Here is a 25810-nt window from a genome sequence, read left to right as displayed (position 1 = left end):
CACTGAAACTCTGAAGTGCTTTCTTGTCAGTTAATGAGACTACATCACCCATATCACTGCTGGAGCTCCATCTGTAAATTCCACTTGAATCTCATCATCATCCATCATGGTGTAGTTTAAAAAGCTACCAATCAGAGAGATTTCAGACTCCAATATGCAAGACAGTGGAGGCCAAGACTTGCTAACCTGTGAGCAAAATATTCAGAGCTATTATCAGTTCATTTTCCTGAGCACTAAATTCATTCAGATGATAGATATCCAATGAAGCCAAATTTGTCCAAGGAAAATGCACATTTGACATATATATATATATATATATATATATATATATATATATATGACAAAATGAATAGAGACCCAGTCAGTCTTTTTGTAATGGAAAGAGGTTTTGAGAGCCAATTTGCACACACCACAGAAGGAATTTTTCTGTGGAAAGACTGAATTTTCGAACCTTTGAGTTTATGATCACTAATAAAATCCATACTTCCAGTCACACAGTGAAAAGAGATTTGGGAAGAAAGGGCACTGGAATTGTGATAAAGCTCTCAAAAACTGATAGTCACAGGGATTATTTCTTAATGTTTTCAAATCAGTTTTTCTGAAATAAAAGCTAGTGTTTTCTCACACCCCCGATGGTCACAATTTGCCAGTTCATAAAAATTTGAGTCTCTTGGTCAAGCTCCTGGTGATCCAACAGCATATCCTCCCTGCTGTTGAGGGGGAGGGCAGCTTCCCATTGCTCTGGGTTTTTTGTGAGTGTATGTAGAATCACACTCCTGGCAGACTCACCCTGCACTGCCCCCCAACATACAGTAGAGACAGCCTCGCTCCAGGGCCCTGGACCAAAAGATCATAATCACTATAGCAACAGCCACCCTGGCTGCTATTTCCATGTCCCATGGCTCCTACTCAGGCCACATAGTGAGGGACACGTGTGGGGGAAGCAGACTGCACATTCAGGAGAGAAACAACCCTGGCCCTTCTCCCTGACAGAAATCCATGGGGAACAGACCTTCACAGGTCATTCAAAGCAGTTAGTTATCTCCTCCTTCCTTCCTTTCTTTCCCTGGGAGTGGAGAGATTTAGAAATAATAGGGAGTTAAGAAAATATACTTTACCTGTTTTTCTTTCCACTAATTGTTTATAAAATTCTATTCCTCTATCTCTTGGAAAGGCCTCTAAATTAGCAATATATAATCCAGGAAGAATCTGTGATTTCTTCAGTGCAAGGAATTCAGTATGGGAACTTCTTCCACTAATGGAGATCAAAATTTAGTATATGGGCTAACAAATTAAGTGCTAAGGAATCTGTTGAATCACAGAGAATATAAGAGGCTTTTCAGCTCCCATAACTAGTAAGTGTTAGAAAGGGAATTTGAATTGCAGTGTCAGAAAGTCAGTGACCTTTCTGAGGGCAACTAGAAGCATTTTCTATCCACTAACACTGAGCATTCTTTATCTACTATAATAAAGTTATCTTAATTAATAATAGAGGCAGCTAGATGGATATTGGATTGAGTCATATTGTCATATTCCTGCATTTAAATCTGGCCTCATATATTTACTAGCTGTGTGACCCTGCGTGAATAATTTAACCCCATTTTCCTCAGTATCCTCATTTGTAAAATGACTTAAAGAAAAAAATGTCAATTCAATCCAGTATCTTTGCCAAGAAAACCCCAAATTAGGTCATCAAGAATTGAGCACTACTGAAAATTATTGAATAACAACAAATAATAATAATAATAATAATAATAGCAACAGCAACAACTAACAATTATATAGTAGTAGTGTATTTTTTGCAAAGTAGTTTACATTTCTGTGATGTCAATTGATCCTTACAACCACTGTGAAGAGAAAATACTAAATACTTACTTACTTGACACACTGAGGGTTTCATAGAATTTTTCTCAAACTAATCCTATGGGAAAGATAGTTGAAATATCATCACTTATATTTTATAGAGCTGACTCAGTTTCAGAGCAAGCCATACACTTAGCAAGTGTCAGAACTTAGACTGAAATTTGGATCTTTTGATTCTAAACTTAGTTATCTTTTCATCACAATAGTATCTTCAATTTAGTTCTCTTTTTATCACAATGGTATCTTTTCCAGTTGAGGAAATATCATTAAAGAGTCTTCATTTATATAAATAAGAGCAATTAAAAAACAAATTTTAAAAACAAACAAAAAAAACATCATAAGATTTAGAGCTGGAAGGGAACTTTGGGTTTATTGAATCCAACCCTCTCATTTTGCAGATGGGTAGATTAAGGCACACAAAGAGTGTTTTGTTCAGGGTTAGACTGCTAGTATTTGAGGCAAGATTGGAACAAAGATCTTCCTAATTATAAATCTAGTGCTGTACATACCAATAAGGTTGCCCCTTATTTTGAAAAAAAATTCTGTTTCTTCATGAAGGGAAGAACAGCATGGTATAATGCAAAGAACACTTTACTGGAAATCAAGAGATTTGAGTTCAAATCCCATACTTGGTTGTGAGCTCTGCCATCTTGGACGAGCCACTTTAACTTTCTAAGCCTCCATTTCTGTATCTATTAAATTAAGGGATTGGCTTAGACCAGTTGTTCTCAAAGTATGGCCTGCAGATCCTTGAGGCACCCAAAATCCTTTCAGTGGATCCACAAAGTCAAAACTATTTTTATAATAATGATAGCATTAATTGTTAATGCTGTAAAGTTACCCATACATATAACCTGTAAATAGCCTTTTACTATTAAATAAAAAAAAGAAAGAAAAAAAATGATAGCATTTTCTATGGCAAAGTTCAGACATTTACTAACTTACTAACTATAGGACTCTGGACAAGTCAACCTCTGTTTGACTTAGTTTCCTCATCTGTAAAATAGAGATAATAAAAGCACCCACTACACAAGTTTGTTGTGAGGATTAAATGAGATAACATTTGTAAAATGTTTTCTGCAATGCCTGGGACATGTAGGGTAAATGGGTGTCCAGGGAAGACTAGGACCTCTAGTGTGAAGGTTGCCAAGCCCTCTTTCAAGGCTGATTTCCACCTTTGAGGTCCACCTGCCCACCAACTCTCACCTGTAGTTCCAAGCCATAGTCTAATAAGCCCTTTCAGCAGATGAGCTAAAGTAGGTTAAGAGTAACTAAGGGCTTTCAAAGCCATTGGCTAGTTAGGGGCATATCTATCCCAAATATGTGAAGTGGCATAGGCAGGCAAAAAATAATTTGTTCCATTGGGTCACTAAAGCAGTGGAAGTAGGACCTGCCAAGTACTTAGAGTTTTTAGTTAGATTTCAAAGACACCAGAGTTATCCACTGCATCTCAAGCCGTTTCCAGTAGTCTTGATTTTTGTTTTGCCATTGGTCTTTGATAACTCTGGAAGAGAGAGTGAGAGTGATAACTTGACCCCACTCTGCCCCACTTAAATCCAATCTGTGCACGAGTCAAAAGATATCACCCAAACCATTTTATAATTTTTATCTACCTCAGAGTCCTGTGGTGATAAGCAAGGGACAAGCAACAAGCATAAACCCACAGGGAGCTGTAGTCACAACCCTGCACACAGATGTCCCAGGGAATAGGGTCATTTTCTCACTGAAATGGAATAGCAGTGAGATTCATCAATCCCCTGGGTTTCTGAGCAGCTTTCTTTAAGGATTGCATTACTCATCTCTTGGTGTGAGGAAAGGTCTAGAAGAGACCCTGTAAAAATTGTCTGATTTACCAAATATACTACTGGCCTGGTTACCAAAACATAAAGGGATCCTACTCTGCAGTCAAAATACACACACACACACACATTGTACAAAAACTTTTGCAAAGATAATTTTTCCCACCATGGATACATGGAATGTGAAACATGCTAAAGACAACAAAAAAACTAGTAGACCTGAAAAGATGAATAGCTCTTGTTGCAAGAGAACTCAGCAGGTATTGCATCCAAATAGCAGCCCTGAGTGAAACAAGGCTAGCAAATGAAGGCTAGCTTACTGAAATCAGAGCTGAATATGTTTTTCTGGAATAATCTCTATGATAAGGAGAGCCATGAAGCTGATATAAGTTTTACAATCAAAACTTGTATGTTATCCAAAAGGAGCGAATGATAGCCTCATAACAATGCAATTGCCAAATGCAGCAAAATGCCATAACATCATCATCAGTGTCTACGCACTAACAAACTCTGATAAGGTCAAAGGAAAACTTTATAGAAAGCTGGAGACCCTAATCATCAATGTGCTAAAAGATGACAAGTTTATAATTCTGGGTGACTTTAATGCTAGAGTGGGTTCAGACTACCAGACATGGCAGGAAGCCCTTGGGAGGAATGGAGTTGGGAACCGCAACAGCAATGGTCAAATTTCTGAAGAACATGAGCATTTCACGACCTTCTCATCTTTAGTATGGTCTTACATTTAACTAAATAAAACTTTGTGGATGTATCTTTGCAGCAAACATTAGCATTTAATAGGCTATATATGTCATTGTAAGGAGAAGAGACAGAAAGGATGTGAAAGTAGTACAGAATGTTGGACCAATCACAGACTTGTCCTGTCCAAAATAAATATTCACATTCAACAAAAGCAGTGGCCCCAAATCAAGACTACTAACAGAAGACTTTATGCCAACAGATCATAGTACTTCTCCATGAGTAAACATTTTGTTACTGACTTGGAGGGAAAGCTAAGCCAACATATGGTTGGCAACTGCGGAGCATAAAAAATAATGAGATTTTGATATATAGATATTTGGGTATATATTTGCTATAAAGCATCACATTTATGCTATGGAACACTCACAAACACCAAGACTGATACAATTAAAATGATGGGGAGATTCAGAAGCTGTTAAACAAAAAATAAGAACTCAACAGGGTTTACCAACAGCATATTCCATCCATCTTTAAGAAGATAGTATTTAACTCCATCAAAAGTAAAGTGCATGTGAATGGATCCAACCATTCTGAAGAGCAATTTGGAACTATGAACAAAGAGTTATCAAACTGTGCATACTCTTTGACCCAGCAGCATTTCTCCTGGGTTTATATCCCAAAAAGATCTTAAAGGAGAGAGAGGGACCCACATGTGCAAAAATGTTTGTGGCAGCCCTGTTTGTAGTGGGCTAGAAACTGGAAAATGAATGGATGCCCAATCAATTGGAGAATGGTTGGGTAAATTGTGGTATATGAATGTTATGGAATATTATTGTTCTGTTAAAAAACGACCAGTAGGATGATTTCAGAGAGGCCTGGAAAGATTTATATGAACTGATGCTGAGTGAAATGAGCAGAACCAGGAGATCGTTATACATGGCAACAAGATTATATGATGATCAATTCTGATGGATGTGGCTCTCCAGTTCCAATTGTTTAGTAATGAAGAGAGCCATCTATACCCAGAGGAAAGACTGTAGAGAGCTGAATTTGGTTCAAAACACAGCATTTTCACTCTTTTTGTTGTTGTTTGCTTGCATTTTATTTTGCTTCTCATTTTTTTTCTGGTTTGATTTGCAAGATAATTGTATAAATATGTATGCATATATTGAATTTAACATATATTTCTACCATGTTTAATCTATATTGGGCTACTTGCCACCTAGGAGAGGAGGTGAAGGAAGGAGGGAAATTGGAACACAAGGTTTTGCAAGGGATAATGTTGAATAATTGTCCATACATGTGTTTTGAAAAATAAAAAGCTTTAATAAAGGGGAAAAAAAGTAAAGTGCAAATGAAACTTAGAGAGATAGAAGATATTTCACTCAATAAGAAGACAGATGAAATTCATTTTTATGATGATAGTAACAATCCAAAGCACTTTTATGATGCCCTAAAGGCTATGGTACATCTCATATACTAAGCACTGATAGAGCCACATTGATTAGAGATAAAAATATGATCCTGGAGAGATAGACTGAACAGTTTCATATGCTTCTCAACAAACCATCATCAACCAATGCTGAAGCTTTTCAGTGACTATATATCTCAGGTTGAAGTCAATCTCTCTTTAGCTGAACTTCCAATTAAAGAAGAGGTTTTGAATACAATTAGGCATATGTGGCAAAGTGCCTTGTGCTGATTCTATTCCAGCTGAGATTTACAAAGTATAGGGGCCCCTGCTCGTATAAAAGCTGACTGAAATTTTCTAGTTCATATGGCAAAAGGAGGTTTTCCCCTCAAGAATTAAAAAATGTCTTCATTGTTCATCTCTATAAAGGAAAAGTAATTAGGTTGTCCTATTACTATCACAGGAAGGTCTTTCAGTCATTACCAGCAAGATTCTTGCCAGAGTTCTCTTTAATAGGTTGATCAGCCATAGTTGGACACACTGTAACTTGCCTCTGACATAGTAATATCATTTTGGTCCTCTTCAAGCACAGATAACTGGAAATCAGAAACCAGGGACAATAGTAGTACTGAATAAATGGTTGCTCCCTTCCATTGCTCTTGCCTATTAAGTACTTTTTCCTTTAATAAATACATAACTATATGAGGTCAGAGTCTCTAAAATGTGTGTCAACTAACGTATTACAATACATTGAGTACAGAAGCAGATATGAGAATTTAGTTGTCTTCCATTAAGCCAAGTATGAGAGATTTTTTAAAAAATGTAACTTCTCAATAATTTTTTTTATTTTGGAAAAATAGTTATTTTCATCAAAATATGTTACTTGTGTTGATATAATGGGTTTATTATTATATTTTTAAATTAAATTAAAAAATTATCAGTTTTCAATTGTAATATGGTAAATAGCAAATATATTTATAGATATACTTGTAAACAAAAGCTCTTTGAGGTCCTCAATCAATTTTACAGCATACAGGTCCTGAGATCAAGAAGTTTGAAAACTGCTTATCTAGACTATTTCTAGCTCTGATAATTTACGATTCCACAACCTAGAGCATTTCTATTTCTATGATAAAATTTTGTCATCTTTAGTGGTGTGCATATAGTTAGACTTTGTTTACCAACCTGTGTTAAAGAAAAAGAAATAAAAACAAAATCTTACCCATATGAAACATAGCCAAGTTCATGTGGGAAGCAAAGAGGGGTGCCAACAACAATAGGTGCACACCTCTCAATGTCAGATTGGGACACACTAGAATTGGCACAGGGAGATTGCCATAAGAGCAGTTAAAAATGATAGAAGACCACAACAATTTGTTGGATCTGAATCTTGAGTGTATCAATTATGGCCAAACCTATTGGTAAGAAGGCTAGAGCAGGAGAAGAATTGACTGATCATGTTATCTATCCAAAGAGAGATAAAAACAGTATGTTTAGAACTAATCAATCAGTGATATAGTCTGAATTTTCTAGGTCATCTCACTCTCCAGCCAAAGACAGTGAGGAAATTACTAAAGAGAAGACAAAATAAGAGTCAAGAATCAAAAAGTGATAATGTTGAAGCAGCATTATATTATATTACAAGAGGGATGGATTCCATTCATACCCATCTCCCCAAACCATCTTCTGAACTGCACTTGGAATAAATGACTACTTCCTACAATCTCACTATCCTCCCCAAAATATACACATGCATATTCTTCTATAGCTACATCTAACCAAGCCTAGGTATATCAGGTGAATGACTAAGGAGTCGGGAGCAAAAGTAAATGACCATAGTAACAGGAGAGACTTTTCTTTAGCTATGAGTTCTGAGAAGTGAGTGGCAAGCTATGATTTTTACTGTCTGATTGGAAGAGTTGAAATAGAGACAACACATGCCAGTGATCACTAGCATGTCAGAGAAAAGGTATAGTCGGAGTAGGGCATGCTGGAGCCATCTGTAACCAGCTTGGAGAACTGATAATTCAATTTTCAGTGTGAGCATTCAGTGTGAGCTCAGAAATGAGCAAATGCTACAAATCAGGGCTTGGTTTATTTTAGAAAGTGTCAATAACACAGATTAAACTTAACAGGATGTGTGCTTAAATTGTTTTCCCCAGAGTTAAACATTTACCAATATTATCTCTGTATTAATCTATAAATACTGCTTGAGCTCAGCAAGAGTTCAGTAAAAGATCCAGGGAATAAAGTCATCTACATTAAATGACTTCAGATAATAATAGTAATGATGATGATGACGATAACTTGGATTTATATAGCTTTTAAAGTTTGCAAAGTAGTTTATTTCCATTGCCTTATTTGAGATTCACAACACCTCTAAGGTAGAAAATGTTATTAATGGTTAGTTCATGGCACCTTGAGGACAGTATTTGTCCTCTAATGTTAATCATCTATTTGAACCTCAGTTTTCATTTTAGAGATCTACAGTTTGCTTAATAAACATAGAAACCCAGTAATGTGAGATTGTTCAGAAGGATGATAGAATATACAGGTCACTATAATCATGTGAAGCCTTGGCATCAGGACCTGCGGGAATGAGCTTCCCAGTTTGCCCAGTTCCATCGGAAAGAAAGCTTTCAAATCAGTCAGGTGGAAGATAGGGATATTGTTTGGGGGAGCAAAATTAACTAGTAATGAAGAGACCAACTTGGGTTTAGGGACAAGTTTTTGGTCCAAGTATACTTTTTCCCTGTACCTCTTGGACCAATAGAGAATCAGCCTTAGAATCATTTCCAACTGTAACACATTCTTGTGTGATCTTGGAATCTATTCCTTAACCTCTGAGCTCTAGGTAAATCTAAGATTCCAGGTAACAGAGCCAGTGTTGATTTAGAAAAAGAAAGTCTCATCATAGGAAGTTCCCCACACTGAAGTCACAAATCCAGTGCAAAACCAAAAGCATCCTGCAGACAATGGGATACATTTCTAGAATTATTTTTACACATAAGAGGCAGCATGACATTATGGATAGAGGATTGATCTCAGTCATAAAGCCCTGGATTTAAAAGACACATTCATTGCCTGAGTGATGTTGGGCAATTCACTAAACCACTCATTGCACCCAGGCAATTCTTTTAAGAGTACAAATGTCAAAATAATAGCTGCTCTACATTGGTAGACAGGATTTTGAAAATGGGAGTTCCTTATCTACTGAAATAATAGGTCTAGACACATGTTTATTTAACAGTGATTACTCTGGTTCCCAATAACTGAAGACCAAATACGTTATTTCTCCACTTCTCTGGGGTTCTCTGATACATTGACAAGGGGGTCTCTCATCTCTGCTATTGGCAGTGTATTCCCCCAGTTTTAGGGATCCAAATGACCAAGTTCCGTTTAACCTCTTAACATTTCAATTACCTTTTACAAAAGACTATCTATTCCAAAAGTATAGCAAGAATAAACATAAAAAATTCCTTCCCTAATACTTGTGGATGGGCATAAATCTTCCATTTATCTCAGCCTCTGAAGAGAGGAAGGGGAATTGGATTAACAGCTTAATTTAGTCCCCATACAGGATTAGTCCCACCAAGTTCTAAGTCCAACATTCTCTCCCACTGTCACTGGCAGCTTGTGTCCCAGGATCCTGGTTTCTTAGGACAATCCCTGCTGACATTGCAGCATCACCTAGAGTCCTGAATCCAAGGTCCCTGTGGCTTAAACTCCTGCATATAGGAACTCTACTCCCTGTATCCATAATTGAAAAGAACACTCAAAACCGACTAAACACCCTAGCCTGTTTCTTAGTGCATGCTGCCTGAATTTTGGGTAAACAAGACCTTTACCCCTGGATGCCAGTGAAAAGAACAAATGATTATTCCTCTCAAATTAAAAGATGTTGATCATTTTACCTATGTAACCAATAGAAAGGAGCTTCTCCTACCCATATAGTAGGAAAACTTAAAATGTCTTCTATCTAAAGTAGGTCCATTGTGTCTCCCATGTCCATGTGTGTCTCCATCTTAACGGATCTGGGCATTATATATATATATATATATATATATATATATTATATATATACACATATACATGTGCATATAAATATATACACATATGTACATTGTAGCCCCATTACAAATGCATATAGATATACAAAGCATTCATAACGTATACATGCATATATATATATATATGGCATACATTATGCACACAAGTACGACTTTTAATCTTAAAGTCTTACTGGACACCAAGAGGTCAAAAGATTTACTACCCAGCCTCATTCAATTAGTATATGAACCCCAATCTCCCTTCATTATAATATAACTTAAGATTCATGATCTCAATTCACTTATGTCCCTCTCATCATCCTCACCATTTCTGTTTCATCTCCCAGCATGGGAGCACAGGGGAACATATGGAAAGGATATGAAAAGAATAGAAAGTGGATAGAGGAGGAAACCCCCAGGGTTCTTCTCTGAGTATGGCACAAGCTCTTTCTGCATGACATAGATGCCTGGATTGCCATAGCTAAAAGAGACTTCAGAGATCATAAAATCAACCTCCTTTCCAAGATCAGGTAATATAAAAGGTCCAAAGTCCAAATTCCACAGGTATTTACTAGCAGAGTCAGGATTCAAGTAAAGATCTCCCAGTACAATTTGCCCTTTGCTACATCTTTTGGCAATGTCTCTAGAAATAGCACTTTCCTCCCTTCTCCATCATTCTTCTTTTCTGTGTTTCTCCAGGCTATATGCTCAGTTATTGCTGTTCTCTGCTCACCTCAAAGTAATTATACTACCAATTAAGTAAATCTGATTCAAGTTAAAAGAGAGAAAGAAGTATGAAGAAATTCCAGTTGAAACACTTGAATCTCCTGTTTCTCACTCAAGTATTGGTGAAGTCCCTCATTCAAGTATCTTTTAGAGGTCAGCACAGCTAGTCATCCAGAATGACTACTAAAGAGTAGACATGCACAAAACACAATACACAAAATACATTACTCTCTTTTATTCCAAGACCCCACTGTCCAACCAGAGAAAAAAATGGCTTCTTCTCTCTACTAAAAAGGAGACAGTCCTGTATAACTAACTACCACTTCCCTCCATCTCCAAACTCTACTGACTATGGAGCCAAAGACCATTTGAACAAAGTATATGGTGAATAAACTCTACCAGTCTGACTTCAATCACTCTGTCTTGTTCTACCTACCTCTTTTGAGTGGGGAACCCCGATGCTCTTCATCCTGGCATTGGGAGAGGGAAAGGAATTAGAATCCTCCTCCAGGTGTGGGATGAGGAGGTGAGAGGTTATAAATTATGTCAAAGGAGAGGAGTCAGATACTTGTCCATACAAGGAGTCAAAAAATGAAAGAGCCCCGCCCTGGGGAGGGGGAACCCTGAACTGGGAGTTCAAGCCCTACTATTTGTATAAAAGCTGGCAAGACACTTAATTAACATTTCTGAGTTTTTGTTTCCTCAACCTGGTAATGATATTGTATCTCCCTACATTACAGGATTGTTAGGAGAAAGAACTTAGAAAATATTAAAGAGACATACTCTATCAACTCTTGGGAAAATTGACTCTAAAATGATCAGTCAAGAGGTAGAACTCAAGCATTTACTGAGCACTTCTTATGTGGCAAGCACTACACTAAGGTCTGTGAATAGAAAAGAAGATAAAAAATATCTGCCCTTAAGAAGCATACATTCTAATAAAAGATGCATAAATAACTAGAAACATATGGGATACATTACAGAGGATATGGAAGGTAGTAGGGGTGGAAATGGGGAAAGGTAACAGAGAAAGTCATTCTATAGAAAGTGGAATTTAAGCTGCCTTTGAAAAAAACAATTTTTACTATTTTTTTTTCTCAATTACATATAAAGGCAGTTTTTAACATTTGACATTTTACATTTTGCATTTACATTGTTACAAATTTAACATTTTAACATTTTTTTTTAATGTTGAGTTTCAAATTCTCTTTTTCCCTTTCTTTCCTCTCCTCTCACTAAGAAGGCAAGCAATTTGATATAGGTTATACATGTGAAGTTATACAAAACCTATTTCCATATTAGTCATGTTGCAAAAGAAAATACAGGACCCGTCACCCCCCCAAAAAAACAGAAAAAACAAGAAAAAGGTTTTTTAAAGTATATTTTAATTTTCATTCAGATTCCATCAGCTTTTTTTCTGGAAATGGATAGCATTTTTTATCATGAGTCCTTTGGAACTGTTTTGATCATTGTGTTGCTAAGAATAGCTAAGTCATTTAAAGTTGATCTTACAATATTGCTTTTACCATGTATAATCTTCTCTTGATTCTTCTCCTTTCACTTTGAATCAGTTCATGTAAGACTTTCTAGGTTTTTCTGAGAGCAGTGCTCATTATTTCTTATACTTCAATAGTATTCCATTACAATTATATACCATAACTTGTTAAGCTACTCCCCAAATGATAGTTGTCCCCTCAATTTCCAATTCTTTGCCACTATAAAAAGAGCTGCTATGTATACTTTTATACATATAAGTAATTTTTTTTCTTTTTTTAAAAATCTCTTTGGAATCTAGATTATGTGCCTATGTAGTTATATTTAAGGGGATGGTGTGACGATCAAAGTTGTTCAATCAATTATATTTGCCCCTGACAACTAATAAGCCATGACCCAGGTGAATTCCCTATTATAAATGAACCTCAGACACACGAGGAAATATCATATAAAAATCTTAAATTCTCTTTATCTTTTTGACTATATCTCCAGTAAGAGACGTTGCTTCTAGTAAAAACTTTCAACATTAGATCCATTTTTATATCTTCTCTAGAAATATTTCCCACTTAGTTGCTTTCTAATTACTATATTTCCAGTAAGTACAACTCTAAATAATGTTGGTATTTATGTGCACTCCTTATAAATAACATGCAAGGAAGGCTAACAGACTTTTACTGTGCTGTGGCCAAAAGAAAAGGAGGAAGGAATAGGTCTACTTTGAGACCTGGTTGTGTAATAGTGGTTGGCTATTTTACCAGACTGAAGCAGTGACTTTCAGATGTTAGCCATTTGAAACTGTTTCAAACTGACCTGTCCCTTAAAAGAGCAGCATCCTCTCCAATTCTATTAAGTAAAAATGAGAATACAGTAGAAATGATTTTGCCCATAATCCTTAGGGGAAACTCTCCTAATAGCTAAGTTGGAACCTCTTTTCTTTTCTTTGATGATCATGTTAGAGAAAGCTGTTATCTTTAGCTGCATAACCACATGTCAAAGTTTATCCAACTGGGTCTGTGAGAATTCTGATATCTACTCATCCTGCTTTCAGAAATGCTTATAGGTCTGTTGCTTTTTAGTGTTGTTGAGAATTCACATCTCAATTTGTAGAAATTGTTTCTTAAGTTTTTGCGTGTTTGTGCTAGGTCAGACATTTCCCCAGAAAGTACATATCCTTGTTCACTGAGAAAATTTCAGCCAGCCCAGAAAATAATTCATCACTGAAATCCTTTTCTGGAGCATTGATACTAACAATAAACCAATTTCAACCATCACTTAGAATCTTTACAAAGCTGAAATTATTAAGTAACATTAGTAGAATTCATTCATTCAACAAACATTTATTTAATCCACCTTGTAAAAGGTTTGGTAATAAAAATCTATCACTTACTGTTCTTGGGAATTGTATATAGATATTACTGTATATATAATGTACTTTTGTAAAGCTGTAAGAAGCTTTGAGTAAACACAGTTCTGGTGAGAAGAGATGAAGAGGTAAATGAGTCTGAATCTGGAGGAAAGGAGGTAGCCAGCAGTAAGCCTAGGAGAGACATGGGATGTTTCACTAACCCCAAATGGTTACACAAAATATAAGTGGGAATTGGATTAGATAGGACTGGGGAGAGAGGGGCTCATGCTGGTATTTTCCATAGGTAGCACAGATGCTAGTCATGTGGCTGGGCCAAACCCAGAGCTAGTTAGGGGAAAGCTATGCTACTTAGTTCCAAGTAGATTAAGTGATACCTTAGGATAAAATGTTTCTGATACTTTATGTACTCTATAAGTTAGATTTCATCTTCTTTCCCTTAGTTGCAAGATAGGTCTTTTTATTAAAAATCCAACCTCTCTCAGACATACTAATAATATATTTATCCTTCCATATTTCAGGGGTTAGGGACATGGTACCCCAGTGGTCTGGAAATTCCTCATAAAAGTTTTGCTTCTCCTTTCACATTACAGAAGTCTAATTTTTTTTTTCTTTTGTGGTGTGTTTACAGTATTAAAAGATAAAATGTGTTAATATTGCATACCATTCATATACTTACACATTTCTAAATTTCTAAACTTTTTTCATCTGCTGGTCTTTACCTATCATCTGCAGCTTCCACAAAACTCCAAAAAAAAAATCCTATTTAATTTCTTTTGCCAACCCACAATATATCAAAACCATGATAAGGAAAGTTGTGATGTAAAGGGGATAATTGTAATAATATATTTCTGAAGCATTTTAAAGTTTCTGAAGTATCATCCTTAGATCTGTGAGTAACAATCTCAGAGAAGTGGTCACACTAAGAGTGTACATAGCAAAGACAATCAAAGTCTTCTGACTTCAATTCCAGTATTATTTACACTGAAGTTCACACTAAAACTAGGTCCTAGTTAGTGATAATTCACAAGAGGTAAAAGCCTTTGCATTCTGATATCTTGCCTTCATTAACACTATATTCATTAATTCCTTAAACTAAACAGTTGACTCTTCTGATAGTTCACAAGAGATAGTCTTTGCATTCTGATATCTGGCCTTCATTAGCACTATATTCATTAATTCTTTAAACTAAACAGTTGAATCTCCTATTATAATAGCCTTTGGTTCTTTCCATTCCAATTCAATCTCCACACAGCATGCCAAAAACATCTTTCTGAAACACAAACATGACCCTCTCACTCCACTGCTTAGGAACCTCAATGGCTTTCTGTTTCCTCTAGGATAAACCCGAATTTCCTCTGCTTAGCCATTTAAAGTCCTTTCCAATCTGATGCCAATCTACTTTTCTAAATTCATTTACTGTTATACTACTTTGTACACTCTATGTTCTAATCAATATGGGCTATATGGTATTCTCAAGTTTAGCATTCATTCTCCCGTTTCCATTCCTTGGACCATGTTTTCCCCAATTTCTGAGATGCTCTTCTTATTTCTTCTTTTACCATAGTCCTTGCTTCCTTCAAGGAATAACAAACAAGTATTTATTAAGCTCTTACTATGTGTGAGTCACGGTTTTAAGTTCATGAGCCCATTTGTACAAGAAACCTTTTCCTTTACCTCTAGCACTTAAGGCTCTCCCCCTTCCTCAAATCATGTTGCACTACTAAATCTATTATCTTGTATCTCTAGTCTTTGTCTTTGCATTCCTACTGCTTAGCACTGTTCCTTGAACATAGAAAGTACTTAATAAATATTTGTTAAATGATATTCCCATAATCCCTTTCCAACCTGTTCCTTCCTTGACATACAACCAAGGCAATCGAACCTGGGTGAAAGTCCACATTTATATGTTACTTTGAATCACTTTCCCACCTTTCCCATTTAATGTAATGATTCATAGAATCATAAATTTGTTATTTGTCCTTTATGTTTGAGGAGAACCAGTGACATCACAGATGATGTCCTAACACTCCCATGAATTAGACTTAAATGAGAGAAAGATACACAAAGTCATTAGTCTCACTGTATTCCAGAATCATCAAAGTCCAGTATCAGGACAAAAGTCAGGAAGACTTAAGTGATAGCTCAGGACACAGTGGATGATCTCGGCATCTTCACTTTCTGACCAAGCTTTAAGCATTCCACAGCTGCCTTCAAGGACCTTGGAACAAATCATTCTCATCTGCCCATTCTGTCAGAAAAGTCTTCACATGCTTGGAATATTCATTTCCTTAACTCAACTGCCAAGAAGTTTTTACGATGGTGTGGCCCCTGTCCATGCTATAGCTTCTTGGATACACTAAAAGGAATAACAGTCTTTTTAGCCCAACTCCTTCCTTTTATGGGTTGGAAAGCCAGGGACCAGGAAGTGGTTAAGTGGTTTGTCCAATGTCAATCAGGCTGTAAGTGGCAGAAGTGGGATTTGGAACCTGGCCATCTGATTAAAGAGCCAAAAGCACTCCTCCCATCCTCAATCAACAAGCATGGTCTTTTGAGATGAAGTTTTCTTATATATTAGAGGAAACAATGCACCCCAACAGAGCTCAGAAACACACCATGATTCAGGTGCCTAAAATTCTCATTCTAATTCCTGCTAATGTGTTGCACTGCTTTCGATCAGATTTAACCTTATAATAATGGGGATGTCAATACCAAATACCATCAAGGGGTTCAATAATGTGAATTTCCATATAAAGTGGTTTGTTTATGTAAGTGCTAACTACAAAAGTCAATCTGAATGCAGTGTTCTGTAGACTATATCTCAGTGGGATTCTCCTTTTCCCTGAAGCTACATAGGAATCAGGGGGAGGTAAATGGAATCACCCTAATAAGTCCGTTGGTTGGGATCCCAATAAAATGTAAGCTCCCTATGAGCAGGGGCTATGTTTTTATTTTATTTTATACTACTTTATTATAATATTACTATTAGTTTGCCATTGGTGCCTAGAATATTGCCTGATGCATGGTATTTTGATACTAACATCCCCATTATTCTGAAGAAGCTGACCAGAACATTTAAAAACCATTAGCATTTAAGCCAGAATTAGAACTCCAGACATATGAATCATGATCTGCTTCTGAGCCATGCTACTTTGCATTATTGTTCTTTGATATATAATCAGACCTTTCTCCATCTCTGAAGAGAGCATCTTTCAAGGTTTACCAACAGGAGCTGCACCCCTGGTTCATGACAATGCCAAGAGAGGTGCCACCTGAGATAAAGTATCACTCCAAACAAGAAATGACTTCTTTAAGAAATAGTAAGTCAGTGGGGAAATTCTATCACAGATGTAATGCTTCGCCTTGAAAGACTTACAGTCAGGTTGAAATTCCCCAAATTATTAACAATATAAAGTGGCTGTTTTAATGACATTTTCTTTTTTAATTTTCCACTGACATGTGATCCTATGGCAGTGGGAATTGCATTGAATTTTCACTCCAAATCTATCATGAATTTCAATTCTGTAAAGAAGTAAGAATAGTAAACAGAAATTTAAGTATTACCTCACTACCAACATACACAAAAATATACACAAACATATACACAACTCAAGTTTCTGTGGTATTTGCAACTATTTAATTTAATATATAAATTTTATTTTATTTCATAAGTTTAGAGATTCAAAAACAGCAAGTTGGACTGGCTGAGTTCTAAAGTTCATTCCAACATTTAGATTCCATGTTACTTTTAAGCTGATGGCAATTCTTATCAGGATTATTAGTTGTATGACCTTAGACAAGTCATTTCTTTGGTTTCCTCATTTGTAAAATTGGGAATGGGAAGAGGGGTTAAACTAATTAATGTATAAAGCTACCTTTCAGCTTTAATACTCTATGGCTCGTGAATTCTATTTTTCCCCCTGGATGTATATTGATAATCCTTGTAACTGCAGAAAGAGAGGTGCCCAAAAATGAATGAGGTGGCCTAATAGATGAGTTCTAGTGAAGTATAGGAAAAAAACAAGATTTAGATGGAATTTAGCCAATTGTGGTTCCCCTGTCCCCCCAAGGAAATATATCTCCTTTAAAAAAAAAAAGTAGTGTCATAAATAATTAAATACTCATTTTTAAGCCTGTATCCATAGTTCATGAAGGCTCAGCTCATATGCTGTCTCCTATAAGAAATCTTTCTTGATTTTCTTAGTTGTGGGTATGCTCTCCTTTATCAAAAACATGTCACATCTAAGTGTATCTGCATGTTGGTTCTCCCTCCCCCAAGGAGAATGCAGATAATTTTTTTTAAAAATACATTTTTTTTCATTTTATCTTTATAAAGGAAATATCCAGCACAGTCTTGTATACAGCATAAATAGTAAATGCTATTTTAAGCATTTTAAGAAAGAATTAGGGATTAAAACACAGAATGCTGAGTTGGAATGCTAGTTCAGCATAGAGATCATTAGTCCAACTCTTTCATTTTATAGATTCATCACTGCTTTATTTAACTCTGGATTTCATTACTGCTAAGCAAAAGAGTTGTCAGTCACCTTGAAGTTTTCCTTATGGCCAAAAGCCTCCTTGAAGAGCCTGTGCATTCTTAGTGACGCTAAAATTGTCTGCCTTCTCTGAGTGGCCCGGCGCAGGGCCAATGTCTCCCTACCTCGAGTTGTTCTGATCCAGAAGCCTCATTCCTGCCACAGAGAGGTGGGAGGCACTGTCAAAAAGCCCTTTCCTCTCTGTTTACTTAGGGGAAAGAATTCCTTTCTAGATAGCAACTCTAATTACCCAGCCAGCACTCCCAAGGGGAGTGTGACCTCCCCAGCACATGGCTGTCTCTGCACCAAAGCTGAGCCACCCCTCCCCCAATTCTTCACCAAATAAAAACATAAAGAAAGCTAGGAAATTATAAACCACTGCTAAGTAAGCTAGGAAAGGTTGTTTAGAAAATACTGTTAAATCTTTACAAGAAAAAGCCATTAAAACTATTCCATAGAAAAAAAGAAATTTCATTTTTGGTGAGATGCATAATTAAGTTCTTATTTAAAAAAAAATAATAGGACAAGTATGGATGGTGCTGTCAATTTTGAAGGGACAACCACTTGTTTTGGGACAGCATATATTAACAGAAAGAATACTGGCTCTGGAATCAGAGAACCTAGGTTCAAATTCTGTCTCTGATGCTACTCTACATGTGACGTTGGGGAAGTCACTTAATTTTCCAGGCCTCAGTTTCCTGATTAGTTACTCTAGTCATCCTGATCTATATCTGGGCACTGGACCCAGATAGCTCCGGAGGGGAAAATGAGACAGGTGACCTTGCACAACCCTCCCTCACTTAAATCCAACTCACTGGCCCATAGAAAATGTATATAAATGCTTTACTTTCTCCTATTATCTAGTATACTTTCTCCTAGTATCTAAGTCTGAGATTAGTGCTGGAGATACAAGGTTGAAAAACAATAAAAGTATTTGGCCTCAGATATTTTTCATTTTATGGAAAGGTTAGTGGTGTCATGTCCAGGGATAAATATTATTTAAGACAGGGAAATAAAGGTACAGAGGAGAGATGCAGATGAAGTGTTGTAAACAATTTTGAGAAGGGAGAGAACATTTTCAGTTGGAATGGAGGAGGTTGCATTTGAACTGAATCTTTAAAAAAAATGAAAGATTTTAAAAGACAGAGATGAAATGTATTTTAAGTATGGGAAAGCAATAAATATAAGGTTTATAACAATTTAAATGAGAACTCTAAAATAAGTGAATGTTGTATAATTATTCAAATCAATATAAACATTTATTAAGCACCCACCATTTGTCAGTCACTGTGCTAAATTCTTGGGAAATAATGCCAAACAGAGCTACAAGAGGAATGAGTAAATGCAATCCCCTCCCTTCTGTGGAGAGATGGAAGACTATGAGTGTAGAATATTTTATTCACTGTCAGACATAATGGATATATCCATTTTGCTTAATTAGTGGTAGTTGTTTTTGTTACAAGAGTAGGCTCAATTAGGAAGAAGAGAAATATACACATATGTATATGCATATGTATATATGTGTATCTGTATCTAAATCTGCCTATATATGTACATGTTTGTGTATGCATATAAATGTGTGTATATATATATATATATATATATATATATATACATACACATATACACACCCATACATACATATGCAATCTCCAGTGGTGTGCTAGTAAATGTTTAATAACTAAGTTTACAAAATAAAACTGTATGCACCACACACTTTTATGTTTAATATTTATTATTAACACCTTTACCACCATCTCCTTAAGCCAAGGCAATCATCAAAATGATAAAATCCAAATGGTAAATGGTTACACTGGAAATTTATCTGTTTTCTCTGCTGGTAAGAGCAGGCTCTAGTATGTCCCTGTGAATATCTAGAAATCATTGTGATGTGAAAGCAAAAAACACTGATAAAACTTTTTAAAAGCAACTTAATTGAACCAAGTTGTTCAACAAAGATTTATACAAACTCTCTCTCACTTTTCTTTTCTTTCTCTTTCCTGATATTCATACCCAGAAGGACAGGGAAGAACATCTTTCTTAGAGTTTTTTTTTTCCCCAGAACCAACCCCATAGATAGTTACAATCAAAATTACTGAACCATTAATAACTCCCATACATCTAATGACTAAGCAATGGCTGAATAAATTGTGATATCTATGATATGGCAATAAATAAAGGGACAAATATGATATATATGAAGAAATGTATCTTTATATATGTATTTATATTACTATATGGAATGATACAAAGCTATATTAATATATTAAAAAGAATAGTGCAAACATTGACAATAACTGAATCAGAGAAGTCAGGGCAATAAAACAAGCAGATTTGGAGATTAGCAAGTTATTTTTGTTTTTGTTTTTATTTTCTTGAATATATTATAATATTTTTCTTTTTAATCGAAATGGCTATCATTAAAATTTTAGATTCTTATTTAGAAATGTACTTAATACTTGGTTTAATGATCATTTATTAATATTTGTCTAGAATGTTACATTTATTTTTACATTTAAGCTAATAACAAATGTACTAGACCCAATTTTTGCCATTCCAATGAGGGAGAGGCGGGAATATTTTAATAGGTCCATATATTTAGAGTTGAAAGAAAATTCAGAAAACAACCAGTGCAGTTCCTTCCTTTCACAGATAAAAAAGCAAAGAGCCTATAACATGTTGTCTTGTCTGTATCAGAAACAGCATTAGAACATAGGTTGATCTGACTCTAGAGCCAATGCTATTTGCAACATAACATGTGATAGAGGAACTTAGCTACATAGATCAAAGTTTCTTTTGAAAGAAGACAAGGAGAATAGCGCTACTTTTTATGAAAAGAATGATTTCAGAATGTTTAGAGGGAAGGGAGAAGGGATACTATCAGGAATAATAGGTTATAAGTAAACTCTGCAAAAGGTGGGAACTAGAAAAGGTAACATTGCCCAAGGGTAAGATTGGGAAAGACTAACTAAAATAAACTGCCATATGTTACAATGACCTTCCCTGTCTGCAAACACCATTCTGAAGAAAAATAAAATCCATCTGACTATTTTTGCTTTAGATTTTCAGGGTTAGTTCTTGGGGCTAACTTTTCTTACTATCACCATTGCCCATTGACTAAAAGAAGCCTTTTCTTAGCCAGATACAATTTTAGTTTTGTCTTCTAAGTGTCTTCTAAGATGTTGAGAACTGAGGCAACTGGTTATATGTCCCAGGCTTAGAATTCATTCACAGAGTCTTTAAATTTATCTTTGGGAATAGAAGCAAAAGAGATTAGGGGATTTTTTTTTGTCTGGAGTTTCAATTCAATTCAATTTTATAAGCATCTATTGAATGCCCAGTTTTATTTGAGTCTTCATTCTACTGTGTGTCCCAGTCCTGTTCCTGACAGCATTCTCACCAAAACACAAGCACCTTCATTCTAAAGTTCTTTGAGTGATACAACACTCAGCATTATTGAGGATAATTTTCCAACTAGATAGTGGAAACATGACTTTCACTAGCCCAAATTCTGTCTTTTAATACCTGCTTGTCATACGATGGTTGCATATTAAGTGCCAGTATTATGTTAAGGGTAACAGTAGTGTCTGGCACCTTGCTCACTGAGTATTCTTTCAACTGACAAGAAGACTTTACTTTGGCTTCTACTCTACCTTACAGATGGTTCACTGATTGTCTTTCATGCATGCATTACAATAGGTTTTTAACAAAACGGCTTTCCAGATTTGTGACCCACCTCCTAGCCTTTCATATTTTCTTGATTCTGTTCAATTTCCCCTGAGGAGAATTTGTATTTCTTTTATGTCCCTAGCCATCAAATAAACTAGGATTTGCTTAGTTGTTTCTATACCTGCCCATTCTACCTTTAATGATACCCGGTTTTTTCCTCCTTAATCAGGGAGCTCTTTTGCCCAGATTCCTCTGTCTCTCTCCCATCTGTCTACCCTAAACTAAAACAAGTTCCGTGGTTCTAAGGAGCTTTTTTGAAATCATAGAATATCATGGTTGGATGCTATTTTAAAAGTCATTCATTCTAATCTTCCATCCAATACATCCTTCTACAGGAATCTTGCTTGATAGGTCTATTCAGCCTCTGATTGAATACATTTTCAAAAGACAAGGTTCTATCTGTTAGTTTATAAAGAAGCTATTTTCTTTGTTGGGTAGCTATTCATATATTTTTTTTTACTGCTTTTCATATTGGTCCCAATTTGTGAATAATTGGTCCCAAAGTATAATTCCTTTTAATTTTACTATGGTTCTAGTTCTATCTCCAGAACAATAGAGAAAAGATCTATTTCTCTTTCTATATAATAATCCTTCAAAAGTCTGAAAATAGCTGTCATGTTATCCTAAGTCTTCTCTCTTTCCATATCTTTTCTGGTCTTATTCCTACTGAAGCTTTCAGTGTCTCTCCTAACATGTGGCACCCACAACTAGAAACCATATTCTACATGTTGTTTGGCTAGCTAGACCATACTGCAGTAGACTATTGCTTCTCCAACTTTCTCCACCCCCAACTTTCTGAAAGAAAAAATGGTTTTTATGGTTCTTTAGGCCAGCATGAAGCATTGATGTGGTAGTTGTTTTGCCTATTCCCCTCCTCCCAGGACTTTGCACCCAGGTGGAACTGTATGTACTGTGTCACAATATAATTGCAACTGTTCATCAGACATTCTCTTTGATTGTCAAACACAACCAAAATAATGAGGTCCCTTGGCTGAAAGTATGAGCAATTCTTTCTTGGAGACAAGAACCATTTCCATGAAAAATAACTATAATAATTAATGTTTGTTTTAATAACTGTATTCAGAAAACATTTTCATTTGTTCCACTGTAGAAAATTTCAATGGTAGCTTATAAGAAAATTCATGGAAGCATTTCCATGCCAGAGTAGTAAAAATGTGGAAAATTATTGCTATAATGAACATCTAAATGTGACTTCACAAAAATCCCAGAAGGGAAAACCCATTCTAAAGGCTACTCAATCTAATTAAATATCTTTCTGACAATCTGTCTGATCCACTGGCAAGTTTTACAGATGAAAAGAACCCATTTGATTTTATGATTCTAAAATGCCATCTATTGAAAAATCAAGAATACCTGTGTCAAAATGCTGAGTTAACTCAGTAATAAATAGAAACCTCTAGCTGGAGTGAAATGAGGGGGTATTGTTAGAGGAATTTTACTAGGGAAAAAGGAGAGGAGCAAAGGGAGTATGAGAACATTTTTTTTCCTTCTAGGGATGATAATCCTAGAAAGCAGTGAATGACCCTCCAAACAACTGAGATGAAGGAATTTGGAAGATCCCACCCACTCTCTTCACTCAGAAATTCAGTAACTACACCTTTTGTTTCTCCCTGAGTCTTTCTTTCAGAAGCTAATTGGTTGCCAAGCTGACAGAATAACCACCTCTTCATTTTGTAGACTGACTGACTGATTACTGTCTCTAATCACTGAAACTCCAGAAAGTACATTCATTTAACTTTGGCTGTTAAAAGAGTCTCCTGAGATGAATTGTGTCATCTTGAGTTCCACAGTTCCTGAGGGAAGAAGGCTGAGGAGTGGTTAGATGATTGAGGATTGATCCAGTAAGGATATTCCATGAGTTTCTACCACCTGGATTTTCAAAATAGACAATGGAGGTTTTGGCTATGGGTAGATGTAGAGGAAGAGGAAGAAATGAAATGTATTGAATAAGTGATAGCTAAATAATTGTAATATTTTGTTACAAGATAAGGAAGAGAGAACCATTTCAATCAGACAATATTAGAACTAGAAGAGACTTTAAAGAACATTCATTGGATTTATAAATAAAAGAAAACATGCCTGAATTTAGAATTAAGAACTCAGACTAGGTTTCCATGCTGGCTCAGCTACTCAGTAGGTACCTGTGTATGACTTTGGGCAAACCACTCAATTGTTCTAAACCCCCATTCCTCAATTATAAAACAAAGTCCTAGGAAAAGCTGACCTATTCTGAAATCTTCTGACTCTAAATCTATGATGCTATGTTTTAGTTCAAATCCCTCCCACCAAGTGAAGATCCTCCCAGTGTAGGTGGGAAGGAGGACTGTCATTCCAAAGGACCCTTGGAGTGACCTAGCAAATTTCAGTTGAATAAACTGAGAAAGTGATTTCTCCAATGTCACAAAGGTGACAAGGATCAGAACTGGACTTTGAATACATCTCTTTTTGAAGACAAATCCAGCACTCTTTCCATTTTAGCATACTTAAGCTCTTTGAGAGTGCAGAATATTTTATCTTTGTCTTGACTGTAATGGAATCAAAACATTTGTCCATAAACAAATAACTACCTACTGGCAGACTAGAATCCAGATCTACTGTTAAAGTAAGAAAGTCAGCAACTACTATGTGCTCAGTACTGGGGATACAATAAAAGGCAAAAATTAGTCCTTCCCCTCAAAGAGTTTACTCCTATTGTTGATATTGTTTGGCTAGGACTGTGGACTCTTCAGGAGCTCTTTAAGACTGTTTTCTCTCTAGTTAATTTTCCAGTTCCACAGTGCTCAGAATAATGCCTTATATAACTAAAAATGCTCAAAGGAAAACTAAATTAGTTGATAATGATGGATAGTTCCTAAAGGGTAGAGTCTATTTCATTTTTGTCTTTGCATTGCCAGTGCCTAGTGCATAATAAATGCTTAATCAATCAATCAATAAAAATTTATTAAGTTTCTACTATGTGCCCAGCACTATACTAAATTCTGGTAATACAAAAAGAGGCAAAAGACAGCCCCTGCCCTCAAGGAGCTTACAATTTAATGGGTAGACTACATGCAAATAAATATATACAAAGCAAGCTATCTACAGGATAGATAGAAAATAATGAAAACTGGGAAAACACTGAGATTAAGAGTGGTTAGGTAGTTTCCTATAGAATCTGGGATCTTAGTTGGAACTTAATAGAAGCCAGAGTGATCAATAATTGTAATAGATATTTGTTAATTCGTTAACAATTTGGCTCTGTGATATATAACTCCAAATGGAATCATACATACTACATCCTTCTAGTCACTATTGCTCATTGACAGACTAACCATAGGTGTATGCAGTTAGAAACAAGGCAGCTCCATGGAACTATTGTCAGCTATCTAGGCTTAATTCCTAGAAAGACAAAAGAAGCCATTATCACAGTCACAGAATCCCCTAATTAAAAATCAAGACAATTTAGAAGTCTTCTAATTCCAGTCCATACCTGAATGAGAACAAGAGATCATCCAACAAAACATTAACCAAGCTCTACTTTGAAACAACTATAATGAAGGGAACTCTCAAGGCAATCCATTATACCTTTGGATATCTTCAATTGTTGGGAACTTTTACTGTTGGATTATTCATAGTGCTTACTTAGGGCAATGCCTGGCACATAGTAGGTACTTGATAAATGTTTATTTATTGATTGATGTTATGAAGGGTTCTTTATTGTTCAAGGGAGGAGTGGGAGTGAGAGGTAATAAATGTTTATAAAAATAATATTAAGCAAAAAGAAATAATATATATACTGGTAAATATAAATGTATCTGTAAAATAAATTCAGAGTAATATGAGGGCCCACTTTTTAAAATTTACTTAATAGATATATAAGGGCAGGAAAATCTTTGGAAAATAGGGAGGGGTTCTAGTAGCAGGTGTCATTTGAGCTGAATTTTGAATGGGTATAAACATTCTAAGTTAATTTAGAGTTATGTGAGGGCCTACTTTTTTATTTACTTGATATATGAGCAGTAAAATCCTTGGAAAATAGGAAGGAGTTCCAGTGATAGGTGTCATTTGAGCTGAATTCTGAATAGTTTTAAACATCCTGTGAGAAGAAGGGAAAGAGGAAAAGAAATGCACACATGAAGAAT

The 25810-nt window shown here is 35.7% G+C and overlaps 1 long non-coding RNA gene across 2 annotated transcripts in view; it reads left to right on the top strand.

The window, feature by feature from the left end:
* LOC111719105 overlaps positions 1-23435 on the top strand; it is a 126510-nt gene extending 103075 nt beyond the window's left edge. The window contains exon 5 of one of the 2 annotated variants that reach the window (XR_004231034.1): positions 23183-23435. This is a non-coding gene — a long non-coding RNA (uncharacterized LOC111719105). Of the gene's footprint in view, positions 1-10520; positions 10934-23182 lie in introns of those variants that run through there. The other variant, XR_004231035.1, reaches the window with a different exon arrangement.
* Positions 23436-25810: the final 2375 nt, after the last annotated feature.

Source organism: Sarcophilus harrisii, chromosome 1 (genome assembly GCF_902635505.1).
Source record: "Sarcophilus harrisii chromosome 1, mSarHar1.11, whole genome shotgun sequence".
Lineage (NCBI taxonomy): Eukaryota > Metazoa > Chordata > Mammalia > Dasyuromorphia > Dasyuridae > Sarcophilus > Sarcophilus harrisii.
Note: the sequence above shows the minus strand (reverse complement) of the source record. Positions and strands in the feature narration are given on the sequence as shown.